The sequence below is a fragment of the Trematomus bernacchii genome, unplaced genomic scaffold (assembly GCF_902827165.1).
Source record: "Trematomus bernacchii unplaced genomic scaffold, fTreBer1.1, whole genome shotgun sequence".
Taxonomy (NCBI): Eukaryota; Metazoa; Chordata; class Actinopteri; order Perciformes; family Nototheniidae; genus Trematomus; species Trematomus bernacchii.
The window spans coordinates 7,360,314-7,378,390 of NW_022987547.1; the positions used below are offsets into that span (position 1 = coordinate 7,360,314).

General features: G+C 39.0%; 1 long non-coding RNA gene across 1 annotated transcript; it reads left to right on the plus strand.

Moving 5' to 3' along the window:
• The first annotated feature begins 10,854 nt into the window (after positions 1-10,854).
• LOC117476594 lies at positions 10,855-12,957 on the plus strand. Its single transcript, XR_004555276.1, has 2 exons — positions 10,855-10,898; positions 11,868-12,957. It is a non-coding gene; the product is annotated as an uncharacterized LOC117476594 (long non-coding RNA).
• Positions 12,958-18,077: the final 5,120 nt, after the last annotated feature.

An 18,077-nucleotide genomic window follows, 5' to 3' on the forward strand; every position in this document is an offset into this window, starting at 1 on the left:
CCAGGAGCAATTCTCAATGAGATTAATATCCAGAAAAGGCAGCATCATAATTAACAATGTTGCAGACACATTAACAAACGGCATAACAATTTAAACTGAAAACTAAAACGTATCATTAAAAGTCAAAAGAATCATTACATTTCAAACATTCATCAAAGATTGTTCGCACATAAATAAACATACAGTACATCATGTGAATATTCTTGAGACAGTTTTAAGCTACTTTCATGACTAAAATACCACAGGGTACCACTGGGGGGCAGTATTGTTTATTGATAACTGTTTGCCAGCATTTAGTGTTTTGATCCAGAGGCTTTGGAATAAAGAAAGAAATGTGAGAGTGATATCAGATTATTCACGTCAAGTCCATTATCCATAAATCAAACAATATCACATATCCTCCAGGGACTTTGCTAAATTTGTAAACACCATTAGCACAGTGAATGTTGTTATAATTGTTGTGTGTAATTTGATTTACTAGAGTTTGTTTTAATCAACCTGTGAAGGGACATCGCCACAATTATTAACAATTAAGTTTAGTTTTATTATAAGAATAGTGTCGGTGACATTGGCAGGAAGAGTAACATTTTGGTGTTGGGAACATGACCACCTCTGCTGTATCTCAATTGTCTGAATAAACTGTAATTGTCATTGCAGATGGTTGCAGACAAAACACTTCATCCAACTCAGGTATTAGCTAGGCCTCCATTCAGTGTGGTTTTGGTCTCACACCTGAATAACCATTTAGGTGTGAGAGGTTTTGGAAAAGAAAACAAGAAAGACCTTTGTGCAGTTATGGTCTTGGATATATTGCCACTGTCTAATACCTTTCAACATCACAATGAATTGCGTTGTTATAGGCACACAACTAAGGCTAACTATTACAGATTTTTTATTTGGCACTTGGAAAAAGGTCTGAGTTTATTCAGAATTTAAATTATTCCGAAAATAATCAGGCATTTTGTTGCTTTAACTCTTTCCTTTGCTTCCATTTAGGTAGCCAAAATATATTAATATGCTATTAGATTTGTTTTACTCTTTTTTTCGGTTCACATCTGCATTGGAGATCCTGATCTAAGACAACCAGATTGAGTCCAGTTTATATATACAGAATTGTAAATAAATAATAAATATAAATATATCCAACTAAAACAGGCATGGCTTATTGAACAGGAGTAAACATACTAGATTATGGTGAAGGTGGACAGCTTTATAACAAAAACTGGACTCGACACTGTAAGAATGAATTTTCTCCAGCAGATAGCAGTAGTGCAGTGGTTCTCAAACTTTTTCTGCCATTCCCCACTTTGAACAGGTGGGCCTTTTCAAGCCCCACCTGTCGTGAGCTACTTTTACTCCTCTTTTTTTTGGTTTTGCAGTGTATATATTTAGCATATTTTAACATTATTATATGCTTACCTTTAACCTTTGCTGTTTGGGTCTGTGGGACCCGTTTTCAGTGTTTACTAAAATAAAATGTATGCAATTTAATTATTTTAACCTGCTTTATTTGGGGGTGGACCTCACATCCTCTAGGGGGGTCCCGGGGCATACAACCCCGGGAAGATTTTTAAATTAAATGTTAAATGTTGAAGTTAAATGCATCAATCTGGTACACTTTGAGCACAACATGAATTGATGGATACAGCTCTCAACACTCAGATGAAAGAGAGCTGTATACTTTTCAATAATCCAAAAATCTTTAGAATATGATCACAACCAATAACAAATCATTTAAACTTGTTTATTCTTATCTTATGTTACCTAGTTAGCATTCTTTCTTTTTATGTATGCATATTTTACTAATCACTCCCCTTTTAAACTGTGTTTTTTTTTTACTGTCCTATAGTACACAATGGAATGATTTCTTACTTTATTTTTTACAACTAGGCTATATTAAATAGATAAAGGTGTGCTCTCTCTAGCTCTCTCGCTCTCTCTCTCTCTGTCTCGCTCGCTCACAGAGGCTGTGCAACGTAATTTTTAGGAGACAGGGTTGTAAATGAATATACCTCATATTAAAGGAAATATTCACATTAACATAACAATTGTATGTTTCTTTGACGTAACATAGTTGTGTGTCTTTAACATAATGGAATAGTTTTTAGTACACATGATTTTAATATGTGCAAACGATGTACATATTAAAATCATGTGAATCCAACAGCCTTTTTTTTTCAGTGCAGGCCATTGCACTCTGGGCTATGGGACATTACTGTAAGTCATTAGGACTGTTTGTCCCTGAGGTTTTATAGTCTTTTATTTTTAAAATGGGTTATGCCTGTTGTTACGTCCCCCTCTAGGGGTAGAGGAAAACAATATACACCAGTATGGAATTGGTATAATTATAAGTATTTATTTATATATAATAGTGGCAGTGGCGGTTCTAGAACATTTTACATGGGGTGGCAAAGGGGGGGCAAGAGGTCATGCCAGGGTGGCATGGGAGGGCGGACAGTACGTGGTATTTTATACTGTATATAACCTATTTATTGTTAATTCATGCCCTAACACAAGTGTTCTTAATGCACAAGAGAAACAAGGTGTTCAGACAAACAATCGGGTGCCCTTTGAGTCCCCCAAGCTTACTTCAACAATTTTAAAGGGCCCATGTCATGGCCATTTCCACTGATCATAATTACATTGTTGAGGTATACTAAAATAGATTTATACTGTGCAATTTTCCAAACTCACATTGGTTTCGCATACAGCATCTCTGTCAAGCATGTGTATTCAGCAGTATTCACTTTCTCCACTAAACGACTCGTTGGAGCTCTTGCCCCCCCCTCCCTGTGAGCCTAGTGTGCTCCGATTGGTCAGCTCGGCCACTCGTTCTGATTAGTCAACCACCAGAGAGGCTGCGCCCATGTCAGTGCTTTTCCCGGCTGCTCTCAGCGTAACATCAGTCTTATCATGGCGTCGGTACAGCAGTATATTTTATATACATATATATTTTTAACTGTTGTTATAGAAGAGTGTGACGGCCCCAGGGCCTTTGTCTTACGATGGGGTGGAGCTGAAGAGGCTAATCAGCACGATCACGGACACCTCCGGACACAGTCTCTCTCCAAAGCGGCTGCAGGAAGACTAACTCTGCGATCCTCTGAACCACCTGTCTCTGCATTTACCACAATAAATGTGCCGTGGTTTTGTAAACTCGTGTATGTCTCCTTGCCTTTCCGTTGTGGCCTACGAGCTACTCTCATAACAAAGAGTAAGTTATTTGTACCCGTTATAAACTACTACTGTTTGATGAGAAATCAAATCATGGTTTGCTATATATGAATTCAGGGAAGAAAGGATAGGCCTACTAAGTATTTCCATTAAACTTTATTTTTAGAAATGTACAAAATGAACATAAATATACATATATACACGGTATATCATCCATTCCTCCTCCTCGCATCTTGCCTGCGCACAGTCGGTGCGGTGCCTTTTAGCACCCTCAGTAGTAGTAGAATCCCTTCCCCGTCATGGATTGTCCGCCAGGATCTGGCTGGACGAAATCAAATGCAAATCACAAAATATTAGAGAAACTTAGTTGTTTTAGACTCGTTAGTAGTAGTTGTGTAATGAACAGCTTGCCTGCTAATATGCTAACCTAGCTTTGTTTACCTTGGTAGCTAACACGATATGAACGTTAGCTTGGAGGAAAGGCAACTATAATGCAGTGTAATAAAACTACTATGAACAAAAGCTAGTGGTTCATATTAGGCTAGCAATAACGTGTTTATAATTGCAATCGTATACGGGTATTCTGCTACGTTCGGTCATACAATGTAACTTGCATGAATACATTGTTTTGCGCTAGCATACAGCTAGCCTCGTTAGCTACATGCAGTATATGTACGGTCACAATGTACGGTAAATCACAGTACAGTATACTGTATGAGTATTCCGTGTGTGTGACTGCAGACATTCTCCTGCCATGACAAACATGTAAGGCCATCTGCTGACATTGTAGTTGATATATTTAAACGCTAGCAACGTAGCATCACAAAAATGTTTTTCTGACCAAAACTAGCTCTAGCTCCGTGTGTTAGATCGCTACGCCAGCTATAATGTAATTACGTTTCGCGACTGACTGGCAAATCACCCGGAGTATACTATCAATAGGTATTTTGTGTGTGAATGCAGACATTCTCCTGCTATGAGATACATGTATGCAAGGCCATCTGCTGATATTAGAGTTGATATATGGAAACTCTAGCAACTTAGTTAGCACAGTTAGCACTGTGTCAATGGCTTAGCAGTCCAACAAAGTTTACACATTTAAACAGTCTTGTTTGATAAATACACAAATAACAATGCAAACTTACAGGTTGTATACCCAGATCTTCCCCTGCTCCAAACGGTCCAAACAAGCTGTGCATATCCGGCCTCAAACTGGGCAATGTTTTGGAAGCTTTCGTCTGTGAAATGCCGGTTCTTCGAACCTCTGGAGGAGGAACACGCCGCTGCTGGTGTGGCCATAGCTCTTCGGGATTGGTCCATTTCGTTCCGGGTACCGCATGACATCAGGCGGTACCCGGAACTAAATGGAAGACTCAAATGGGCAGTGACGTATCTCCAACGAGGCGTTTTGGGGAGGTATTTTCTGTGTTAGAGTTTTACTCGCTACAGGGTGTACTTTGAGGGTTTTGACTCTGCACACCGTTTACATGCATAAAAACCTTCATAACACACAAGGGGACGGGTAATAACCGGAAAAGCATGACATGGGAGCTTTAAATGAAAGGAAACTACACAATGTATTTTAAAGCAATGAATTAATGGAACAGGTTGTTTTGCATTACAATGTAAAACTAAATATATATATTTTTTTTGTTTTAAAAAAATTGGTTGTCTTAGTAGTAGACAGACATATTTGCATGTCCTCACTAAGCATTATTACATATTAATTTAATATTAAACAAATCAAAATGGCCAATTATCCCAAAATGTTGCTGCTAATATAATCATATGCTTGTCAACTTTAACTGATCAAAAACAAATTCTGAAAAAATACTTGAATTATCTATGAAATTGCAATATTGACACATGTCCCTCAGTTTGTTTCAACCCCGTCACGCCATACCATTTACCCTCCTATTAAGTTAAAATAATGGATCAGTCCATGTGTGATCTGCATTGAGGGAATTACATCACAAAAGTCTTCTGAAGAAAAGATGGCAAAGAAAGGCAAGTGTCAGTTTCTTCTCTTATCTATATTTCAGTTTTTGTATTTTCAGATTAAGATTGACAAGCTCAACATTTCAACTCTGTTATATGAATTAATAATAGTAAATAATTGTTTATTACAAAATAAACAATAGTTTTGCAAAATATTACAATTTTGTAATGTCCTTGACTTCCATGTGGTGCCATATCTTAGCTAAACAAGGTCTCATGGCTACTTTTTGTCAAAAACTTCAACCCTGTTACATTTTTTCAAGGAAATTCCTAGTAATTATTTATATTTTGTGCCTGAGGTGGGAAAATGTAAGTAGCCTAGTCCACTACCAGATGTTATGACCAAACATTTTGGTTTCATTTTTGAAAGATGTAAAGACCCAAAAGGCACCCGATTCAGAGAATACTCAGAATTCTGCTTACTGTAAGTACAGTAAAGTACTTAGTTATAATTAAGTACACAAATGACATCACCCATCTCTTCAGAGAGCTAAAGGTGACCTGTGCAGCAACACATTTCAATCAATATTTGTCAATACTAAGAGATTGTGCTGCTGTAATGGAATATGCAAGGAGAATAAGAACATACCATGTGGTCCAGCTGGAGTCTCATCTGCCTCCTGATCACTGCCTCTGTCCTTCTTTCTGACACTTCATCTTTATTCCTCACATACATGTCTTCTTCTTCACTAATATCTTCATCTCCTCCTCTTCCTCCTGCTCTGACCCTCCTGGTCTCTTCAGTGAACTCTCTTTTCCTTTTCCTCTTTCTGTTCGTCCTGATCATTTCTCAGATGTCTTTTTGTTGTTGTTGAATCACTCCAGCTACTCTGGCCTGCAAGAGTCTACTTGAAAAGCACTGGTACAAATGCTTGTATAACTTTAAGGCCCAGACACACCAGGCCGAAATCGGCCGTCTTCGGTTGTCTGACGACGAAGCGTGCCCTGTCGCCCAAAGTCAATTTGGTGTGTCCCGAACCCTCGGCCGTGACACGCCTTATTTGGCCTTTCACGGCCGTGTGTCGGACACAAGCTATCGGGCCAAGAAACCACTCTGATCAGCTGTTCAGCTAGCAAATGAGGAGCGAAACGGAAGTGAGGGACGTAAACAAACGATTTAAGAAGGCACAGGACAGCAGCTAAACCCCAGCAGGTGATACTTAAAGACATCAAACATAGTCCTTAAATGTCCTCTCTTACCTCCCACACATAGCAGGGACATCTCTGATATCGGCGGGAGCGTCCCCGGCTGTCCTCTGCTGAGAGCTCCGTGATTTGTTTGGTCAAGTCCGGTTTTTCATCTCATCGGTTTATTTGTCAGTATAAAGTTGCAGGATTAGTCTCCTACCTCAACATTGTCCTTAAGTACAGTGTCTAAGTAAATGAGATCATGGGCGTCGCAGCCATTATATGAGGGTGGGACAAGTCCCCCCAACTTTTTCAAATGATTAGTTTAGACCCCCCCACTTTTACTATGCGGAAAGTCCGTGAATCGGTCTATCCACTCGCCGCACTTTGTAGAGCGCTGTGTCAGTGCTTCACTATCAAATGAAATCCATTCCACTTGCTTATTGAGAGAATGCCCAAATCAATGAAACTCCGTACCATGTTTTCACTGCTACTTTGTACCAAGGCAGATTCTCACATAGCGCGCGCATGTTCAAGGAGTGTTGTCATAGTTGGACAGCTCAGGGGCCTCATTTATAACGCCTTGCGTAGGATTGACGTAGGAAGGTTGCTTACGTAGTACAAAGCACAAAAATAGGTACATACATTTTCCGCCATTTTCCGATTCACAAAACCTTGCGTACCGGCGAGGGAAGTGCGTACGGCACTCCCTACGCCTGTTTCCCTTGATAAATCACAATCGACTCGTAACGCCCATATTTGCCTATACATAGTCAAAGAAACGCCCATTCATTCATTCATTTTGACTGACTGCATGAAGAAGATCGCAGGAAATTACGATAGAACAGCTAAAAAAGACATCTCACACCGTGTCAGATTTTGGTTATTGTGGGGAGGTCGAGATAAATCATATTGTTTGGTGGATGCAGTTTGAACCAGAGTAGCAGCATGGAGGTCGGATCGTCACCAAAATAAATAAATAAGTGGTCCGAAAAAAGTTAATGACAAAACAAATACACATAACCTTCCTCAGGCAGTGTGTTTGTCCCGGGGACAGGAGACACCCCCTTGATGAGAAACTGTAAGAAATGATCGGGGAATCCCTCCGGAGTGGAGTCATGGTGGTTTGTGTTCCAGCTGTCGATCAGCAACTATATATACATAATCCACCAGTTAAAGGAAATACAACTAATGGATTGTGTTATATTAGCTGTACAATTTACCACATATGGTGTTCTTAGTTTCCATACCTCCTGTGTTTTACGAGCGACTTATCAAGTCTTGGCAAACGGCATAAAACACGATTAAACGTGATAGTATATAAAACCATGCTCGTATCTACAACCTATAGAAATGCAAAACGGCGTCAGTTTAGACGTAATTCTGTCCTCCTGCTTACCGCATCATTTATGAGAAAACATTTCATAACATTAACACAACATATTCGAGGTGGTTTTAAATAGCATATCCGTATTTATTTATTTCTCCAAGTTATGTTTTTGTGTGCACTGAGGAGTCTCAAACAGGCGTTTGTTTAATCATTTTAAGATTGGTTTTAATCAATGTTTGAAAATGAATTCTTCATATTTGATAAATGAGAGGTAACATTTTATTTATGGTATTATTTCCACATATTTCTCTCCATTCTTCCTTCTGCCAACGGTGTCGCAGTTTCTCGTCTCTCCCGTTTGTGTGCTTAGTGCGTACGCATGGGTTACAGTTTGCGTGGAGGACAGCACATTTTCCCGTCAAGTTAGTATTTTATAAATCGCAAACATTGCGTAGAAACTGGCGTACGCCATTTTTTGAGCGTATATCCCTTTATAAATGAGGCCCCAGGGGCCTCATTCATAACGCCTTGCGTAGGATTGAGTAGGAAGGTTGCTTACGTAGTGCAAAGCACAAAAATAGGTACATACATTTTCCGTCATTTTCCGATTCACAAAACATTGCGTACCGGCGAGGGAAGTGCGTACGGCACTCCCTACGCCTGTTTCCCTTTATAAATCACAATCGACTCGTAACGCCCATATTTGCCTATACATAGTCAAAGAAACGCCCATTCATTCATTCATTTTGACTGACTGCATGAAGAAGATCGCAGGAAATGACGATAGAACAGCTAAAAAAGACATCTCACACCGTGTCAGATTTAGGTTATTGTGGGGAGGTCGAGATAAATCATATTGTTTGGTGGATGCAGTTTGAACCAGAGTAGCAGCATGGAGGTCGGATCGTCACCAAAATAAATAAATAAGTGGTCCGAAAAAAGTTAATGACAAAAAAAATACACATAACCTTCCTCAGGCAGTGTGTTTGTCCCGGGGACAGGAGACACCCCCTTGATGAGAAACTGTAAGAAATGATCGGGGAATCCCTCCGGAGTGGAGTCATGACGACTGGATCTGAATTATTTTTGTTGTATTTGGTGGTTTGTGTTCCAGCTGTCGATCAGCAACTATATATCCATAATCCACCAGTTAAAGGAAATACAACTAATGGATTGTGTTATATTAGCTGTACAATTTACCACATATGGTGTTCTTAGTTTCCATACCTCCTGTGTTTTACGAGCTACTTATCAAGTCTTGGCAAACGGCATAAAACACGATTAAACGTGATAGTATATAAAACCATGCTCGTATCTACAACCTATAGAAATGCAAAACGGCGTCAGTTTAGACGTAATTCTGTCCCCCTGCTTACCGCATCATTTATGAGAAAACATTTCATAACATTAACACAACATATTCGAGGTGGTTTTAAATAGCATATCCGTATTTATTTATTTCTCCAAGTTATGTTTTTGTGTGCACTGAGGAGTTTCAAACAGGCGTTTGTTTAATCATTTAAAGATTGGCTTTAATCAATGTTTGAAAATGAATTCTTCATATTTGATAAATGAGAGGTAACATTTTATTTATGGTATTATTTCCACATATTTCTCTCCATTCTTCCTTCTGCCAACGGTGTCGCAGTTTCTCGTCTCTCCCGTTTGTGTGCTTAGTGCGTACGCATGGGTTAGAGTTTGCGTGGAGGACAGCACATTTTCCCGTCAAGTTAGTATTTTATAAATCGCAAACATTGCGTAGAAACTGGCGTACGCCATTTTTTGAGCGTATATCCCTTTATAAATGAGGCCCCAGATCTGTTGTATGAAGCGATGCCGGTAGCGGAGGTAAGGCACACACACCAAATGTTCAGGAAATGGTTAATACAGCGAAAATCAAAGCTGACGATCTCTTGGTTTGATATGTTTTCTCCCCCAGACAACATGGACATAAGAACATTTTTTTCAAAGAAGAGGAAAGTAAGTCATCAGCTGGTAGCAGTTAATCAGTTAACAGTGATGGCGGCGTCTCACTTCTGGAGAGGAGTTTCGTCTTTATGTCATGATAGAGAGATACAAATACTGAATAGTTTAGATGAGAAAAGGCATCGAAATGCCAGGTTACTAGTATTTATCAGTATTTATTATCACTTCACCACCTCTCTTGACATCTAGGCACTTGAGAGTGAGTCAGAGGCAGAATACAGGGACAGTGGAGAGAGGTCCATTGCTGAGGTGAGTGATGAAAGGGAAATGACAGTTGAGAGTAAATTGTGATGTGGACTCTCATCCCAGGATTTTAAGGAAATCAGTGGGGATATTGAACAGGAAACATTTCAGTCAAGGGGCATCATATGACCAATATAGACAGAAGAGCAACATTTATTTGAACATTTAAGTCAATGATACCATTCCTAGGTGAACTTAACATCCGTATGGAGTCAGATCAGTCTCAATATTAATAAATGCTCACAGAAGGATTCACAAATGTATTTTGCGATTTATATATAAATGACTCTCCACAACAATATCTCTCAATGCACTCACAAATATTTATTGTTGTATATAAATGTACAAAAAATGGGCATTTAAACTGCTTTTTATTAATTCAAAGACAGCTCTGAATTAATAATCAAATATGTTTCCTTTCTTTACTACTGAAATTACAAAATGTACCCATCATTTTCCTCATGCTAGTATAGCCACATAAAAGTATCAAACCACCTGTTAAAATGCACCAGAATACAGGAAATCTATATATTTTTTTCGCCCCCACACCCCCGTTAAAAATGTCCCCCCCACATTCAGGATGCTTCCTACGCCCATGTATGGTACACCACTGTGGCATTGTTTGGCTCTGTTGTTTTCTTTGCACAAAAATACTTAATAAATTATGTTTGTTTTAACTGAATTCTGTAGAGGAATCTTCAGAATCGGAATTATTTACTATTGAACTTGGTTTATTGACAAGTTCCATTTACAAGGAGGTTGCTTTTGTGTATGCTACTGATGCAGAGACAACATTATCAGATTATCACATATCATCATCAAAAACAAACCCACAACCAGTTTTAATAATATTGTCCCAGCTGGAATACATAGGAACAATAATAACTAAATAAATACATTTATTATGATTGTATTATTAAAAAGGCAGGCACATACTGCACGGTCATGTTGTGCGTACTCGGAACCTTCGAAGCGGGAAGACTTTAACCGGAGGACACTCGTGTAATGATGGCCGACGTACCAGATAATGCACCGCAGCGTGAGTTTTAAACTTCAATTATGTCTTATTTTTACACTATTATGTTGGTCAGCTTTATGTAACATTGCCGTGACTCTAAGGTCGAGATGGGTTTGAAGAGTGTGTCACTTTTAGTGCTAAACACGTCTCTGTTGACAACACAGTAGCCTACTTGCTATTTTCCCGATAGTGTTTGAGAGTATCGATAAGCTACATTTATATTAAATATTCATGTGGACTGGTACTGCTGTCTTCTTTACGATACAATTAAACTTGAATCTCTTGTTAAGCCACGATGTTTAATGACGCACTCACTCGGGTGTTGCCAAGTGTCAGCACTCAGCAGATTAATGCCTTTGCAGAATGTGATAATTGTTGCCTGAACAATAGATCATTAATACATAGTGCTACTTAAACAATACTGAATGTATTTTCTTAGCTGTCAACACTATCGACAAGGTTGCTGAGTCATCGTGACACAGTTCTCAACCTCCACAATCAGTGATAACATTACCCATTTAACCATGTTCTGCAATGTAAAATGGTATAATTATATAATAAATTATGTATTATTTTTCCCAGTAAGGTATTGGATATTCTATACATCTAAAATCCCTTTTTATTCTCCATTTAATTATTTTCAATGTTGTTAAAATGACATGCATGTCTTTTGAAGCTTTATTTAAACTATTTAAAAACAAACCCATTGTGCAACATGTTATGCATAATTCCCAAAAATTAGCTTATAGTTGATGTTTTTTTGAAACTATGGCTTCTTTACTTGACTCTTTTTGGTTTTATCCAAGCTTGAAATGACACTCGTATAAGCAGGCAGGGGTTAAAGAGGTTTAAAAAATAAATTGAACCGTATACTTGAATTTAACTTCAGCCTCCAAAACATGTATTGGGTTTTGATAAATGTAAGGTGATCTGATAAAGACAACATGCTGATAACTGATGTGTTTCATCCCTCACACTGCCCGGGCACAGCGAGTGAGCAGGCAGGAAAGACGTCGTCATGTGAGGGCTGTCCCAACCAGAAAGTGTGTGCTTCTGGAGCCACCAAGGCCCCCGACCCCGGTAAGAACACATCTCAATATTGTATACATGTGTTTTATGACATTAAAGGGTGTGGAAAGGCATGGGAGAAACAGCAACTAGGAAAGAGGAAGGAAATTATAGCCATTTCACAAACTGCTCTCCCAAACTAAAGTATCCCGCTGCACTTTTGTTTTGCTTTGCCTCGAGGGACAAATTACGAACCTCATGATATCCCTATTCTTGCTCTCTTTCTCTCTGTTTCACCCCTTTCTTTGTGTCTTTGTATGTGTCTGTCAATATCTCTCTTTTAATTTCTCTCACAACATGTTCCCCTACCTGTCACTCAAGGCAAGTCAAATATATTTTTACAGCACATTACAACCCCATGCAATTCAAAGAGCATTGCAACATTTAAAACATTAAGATATAGTGAAGCTTAAACATTAAATAATTTGAATACATTTACAAAACAGTTATTGCAAAGCCAAGAGAATACAAATAAAACAAGCTGAAATAGAATCAGTGTGTAAAATGCAAGTATAACAGTTACAGTCCAGTGTAGGAACAGTTATTAGATTTCTTACTTCTGAAGTTATTATGTCTTATATCAGATGTAAAGACATATTCTGGTGATATTTACATTAATTATGTGACCGTCTATGTTTACTGTAGATATTTAATTGCTCTTTTTACTGCACTTTTAGTGTACAGTTTTACTATTATGCTGCTGTGTTTATTGTATTTTGTAACTCTGGCACAACAATTTCCTTCGGGATAAATAAAGTCTTACCTATCTATATTCTGACTAGATATTAGACAAATATACTTGGCAAGATTTCGAGTTTTTGTAGTGCATATCTTTTTATTGCATTAATGTGATTCATGCCAAACGTACTGTTATAGTCTCTCAGAGTGTCATTATCATCATATATGTACATACAAGAGAATGTGAAATATGTGTTGATTTACTGTTTACTTAAGAAAAATATTTTTGCACACCTGCAGAAATGATCCAAAAAACAATAAAGCACTTACAATATATGTCAAGGATGTCTGTTATTTTCTTTATTATTAAGAGTCATGTTAGATGCATCAATATACTTTTTTTTGTCATGGTTCATTCAGAGTTTGTTTATGGGGCCGTTCATTGGTCCAATCTTCAGGGTGCGTACGGGTGCTGGAAATCCTTGAAAATGCTTGAAATTGTACGAGGTGTTTTCAAGGTTTGAAAAGTGCTTGAATTTTGGGAATGGTGCTTGAATTTGGGATAAAGTGCTTGAAATTGTAAATGCTTTACTTCGCTTTTTAGATTAAAAGAAAATAAAGAAGTCGGAGCGCGCTTAATTGCTTCGCTTTTACATAAAACAGCTCCGCTCCGGCCTTCCCGCGCTATGCGCGTGACCGGCAAGTGTTTTTGTTACGTGTGTGACCTGGGCATTCTGATGAGAGTGATAGATGACAGTATGCCAGGAGGTTGCCGTTTCAACGAGCGTTGGCTAGCAGAAGACAAATACAAGCCATGGCTAAGACGAGGGTCAAGCGAAGCCCAAGAGTAGCCTCCTGCAAAGTGTGCAACAATAACGATGCGAGAGTCTGCGCTGACGAGCGACACACCACACGAAAGGTACGCCATAGTAGAGCATTTTAGATTAGGCTATCGTTGCATGTAAAATACATGACACTTTTCTCTGTGCGCGGCAAAACAAGCTCGCCAAAATGGCTTCACTAGTCTGGCAGTATTTTAAGTGTCCGAAAATGACAATAAAATAGCGGTATGCAACGTGTGTGTGAAGCAGAAATCCTGCAGCTCCACCCGCTGTGACGGACCGGTGAGCGGAGCGAAACACACATTAAGAGTTAGACCTAACACACTTAGCTATTTTATCTACCTCTGGAACAAGCTGATTCCGGCGATCGGCCCCAAAATTGGCGATCGGAGCATCCCTAATAATTGTATATGATATGTTTTATAATGATTGATCATTAAAGTGTTCTCAAAGCTGGTAAAGGTGCAGCTAGTTTGAATGACTTTGTATACTGCAGGGTAGCTTGTGAATTTACTCCAGGTGGAACTAAAGTCTGATTTAACACTTGATTAGATTTCACATCATTCATCCACATCTGTAAAGTAACTAAAGGTATTAAATACATGTAGTGGGGTAAAAGTAAACCATTTACCTCTGACTTGTGTTTACTGCCAACCTAAAAGTACCTCAAAAATAGTATTGAAAAGTTATTTGGCTGATTGTTTTATATTGGCTCAGCCAGGTTATATGGGATGCCCAGTCTACGTACAGATGGGTCACTCATTTTGAAATATTAAACTTAGTTTTCTTTTCTAAAAATTTAAATTGTTCATCCTCATGTAGAATGCTATTATGAAACACACATTTGGTTGTTTATATTATAAAGAACATCAGATTTAATGTGAGGCAGGGAAATAATCATTTGAGTATAAGTATGTGTATATAAATATGTAATTTACAACAGCTGTAAGATGCTTGAAAAGCTTGAAAATGCACCTTGAAAATGCTTGAAAAGTGCTTGAATTTGACTTTGGAAAAGGTGTAAGAACCCTGAATCTTAGTGCTCTATTAATAGTTGTCGAAGGTACTTGTTTGTTGTAACTTGGTTGCTATATTAAGATTGTTAAACTCTTCCCTGTTGTTTTAGGACAAGTAAAGCACTCTCAGTGATGACGCTAGGTGTTGTTTTTGGATTATCTCATCGTGAAGGACTTCTTGTATTTGCCAAGTAAAGACAACAATAATCTGCTGACAGTCAAATCTGTGTCCAAGTCTTAACATTGAGTGTCAATCATGATGAAGTCCAAGCTATGCATGTCCCCCAAATAACTCATGCAACAATAATGAAGCAACACCAAAATGTTGAAAATGAACCTCAGCTCCTATAATATTTCTAGAGTAAATACAAATAAAAGAAAACAGACACCTTAATTTTCCCATTGAACCAACACACATACACACAATGATTCAATGTATTATAAAAGCCTAGCAATCTAGGGCCTAGTGACCTATATATAAAAGTGTCTTATGTATCAAATCAAAGCACTTCCATAGTATTTACATCTTTATGCTCTTGCATCGCAGGATTTGAGTTTTGGTAGCCTAAGCTTTGTAGATAATAATTACCTGTGTTACTCAGTGAGGTCAAATGTGAACCAAAACCTAAGTCACTACATTTCTTTTTAACGTTTTTAAATACTTGGATCAGGAGGGAAAGAGAGGGAACTTTTTTTGCTGAAACTTTCTGAGTCACACAGGGGAGACATATATATGTATCAAAGACATTAAAAAGTGCATTTTGCATAATAGGGAACCTTTAAATGATTGTGTTGTTCAATTGAGATCACATCACATGTGGCGTTTCTCGAGTTATTTTACATTATATAATTACAGGTTCATCTTTTAAGCTCAAAGTTTTGTTCAAGAGTCCAAGAATATTTGACCAGCTTGTATGAAATGAACACATTTGATAAAAACAACAATAACAAAAATAATGGGATTGAACGTGTACAGTGAGACAAATATAAAAACACCAAGAACTATAAATACATACATCTTCTATTTCATACCATAGGTTATTTTATTTATGGAATTCAGTGTTGATTAAAACATAAAATGAATAGATAGCAGAATTTTAGTAACCAACATGTCATACAGTAATTAATATATACTGTATATGTTTACACAGTGATACACACGTAATAATTAACATTTTTATTTTTAAATCAAGTCGTTGTTTAAATCACAAATAGAACAGATACCGGTACTTTAGTAACCAAAATGTCATAAAGTAATGAATATAAACTGTATACGTTTACACAGTGAGGCATACACATAATACATTTAATTAACATTTTATTTTAAAATCAATTCTAAACACAACTAAAAAACACTAAATATGAAAATGGGAAGGAAGGGGGGGGGGGGGTGATGTAGGAAGAAAGAGGTGAGGGAAATGGAGGAGAGAGTTTGGGGTGAAGTGAGGGGAGAGTATGGAGGAAGTAAGTAAATAAAGGATGGAGTAAGGTGAGAGAGGGTGAGGTAGCATGAAGTAGGTACAGTTAATGGGGGAGGGACTTAATAGTGAGTTTTTTTACATCTATTATACAGATTGTGGGAAAACCTGAGCTCCAGGAAAAAACCCTGAGTATGAAAAGGGGAAGGCAGTAGGGGGTGAGGTAGGAGGAAGGAGGTGAGGGGAAATGGAGGAGAGAAAGAAGAGAGGAAAAGGCAGCTACTGATGTCCAGCCATCTCCTTCTCTTGCATCTTGCGTAGCATTTTCTGCAAAATGACGTCCCTTCTCTCAGTCTTCCTCCAGCGAGCGAAGAATCCTCTGCTCTTATTCTTCATGTGAAGACAGAGGTCCTCCAGAAGTGTCTTTTCGTCCTCCATCTTCTTCTCGTTGGCCTCCCAGCTCAGTCGCGTCTGAGCGAGGTTGTGCTTGGTTTCCCAGCGCTGGAGTTTCTGGGTCAGGTTTTTCTCCTGCTCATCCAGGTACTTCTCCAGCTGCTGGACTCTCATGTCCTTCTGTTTGACATTGCTCTGGTTTTTCTTGACCAGGTTGTAATTCTTCTTCTCTTCCTCTTGAAATTTGGTCTCCATCAAATGAACCTTGGTTTCGCAGCTCAGGTGTTCTTTGGCCAGGTCTTTGGAGAACTTTTGCTCCTGCTCTCTCATCTGGTCTTTAAGCTGCTTGACATCCGTCTCCCAGCTTTTTTTTATCTTGGCCAAATGATTCTTTTGCTTCTCCACCTGTTTTAGCTGAGTCTCCCAGCTCTGGTGTTTTTTGGCCAAATCTTCAGAGAACTTGTTCTCCTGCTTATCCAGGTTATTCAGCAGCTGCTGGACTCTCATGTCCTTCTGTTCGACATTGCTCTGGTTTTTCTTGACCAGGTTCCTCATGGTTTCGTTGGCCTGTTCTAATTTTGCCTGAACCACTTTCAATTCATTCTTCCCGATCAGGTGTTTTTGAACCAGGTTGTAATTCTTCTTCTCTTCCTCTTGAAATTTGGTCTCCATCAAATGAACCTTGGTTTCCCAGCTCTGGTCTTTAAGCTGCTTGACATCCGTCTCCCAGCTTTTTTTGATCTTGGCCAAATGATTCTTTTGCTTCTCCACCTGTTTTAGCTGAGTCTCCCAGCTCTGGTGTTTTTCGGCCAAATCTTCAGAGAACTTTTTCTCTTGCTCATCCAAGTCGTTCTCCAGCTGCTTGACTTTCATGTCCTTCTGTTTGAAATCGAACTCCCAGCTCTTGTTTTCCTTGATCAGGATATTTATGGATTCCTTGGCCTTTTCAAATTTTGCCTGAACCACTGTCTCCCCGATCAGCTTTTTCAGAACCAGGTTGTCCTTCTTCTCTTCCTCTTGAAATTTGGTCTCCTTCTCTCTCATCTGGTCTTTCAGCTGTTTGACATCCGTCTCCCAGCTTTTGTTGTTCTTTGCCAGATGCTCGTTCTCCTCCTCCACCTGTTTCAATTTGGCCTCCACCTGTTTAAGCTCAGTCTCGAGGCTCAGGTTCTTCTTGGCCAGGTCGTCCTTTTCCTGAGACACCTCTTTTAGTTTGGTCTCCATCGGTTGTTGGTCTTCAGGGATCTTTTCTCCCTGCTTTTCCAACTGGAGCACCAGCTTTTGGACTTCCTTCTCCATTGCTTTGATTTTACAGGTCTGGTAAGTGTTGTGCTTCATCACCTGTTTCAATTTCAACTCCATCTTTTGTTTTTCCGTCTCCAAGGTGTGGTTTCTAGCGGCCTGGTAGTTTTTCTCGTCCACTACATACTGCATGTCTTGTTTTCCATTCTCCCAGCTCTGTTGTATCTCGGCCAGGTCCTTGGTGGACTTGTCCTGGCTCTGAAGGAGTTCTTCCTCTCTTCTTTTCAGCAGGTTTATGGTCACCAGGTTCTCCTCCAGCTGCTGCTTGTGTTGAGCCTCTTTAGTTTCCATCTCCTCCTCCAGAGCGCTGTATCTTTCCTCCCAGACTGTCACACACTCAAGGAGTTCATCTCCTCTCATCACCAGCAGTTTTACGGTCTCTGCGTCAAACTGCAGGAGACTCTCATCGTTCTGGATGTCGGATGTCTCCATGTTGCTCTGGTCTGACATTGTTCCCTCCATGGCACTGTCTGTGGACTTGTG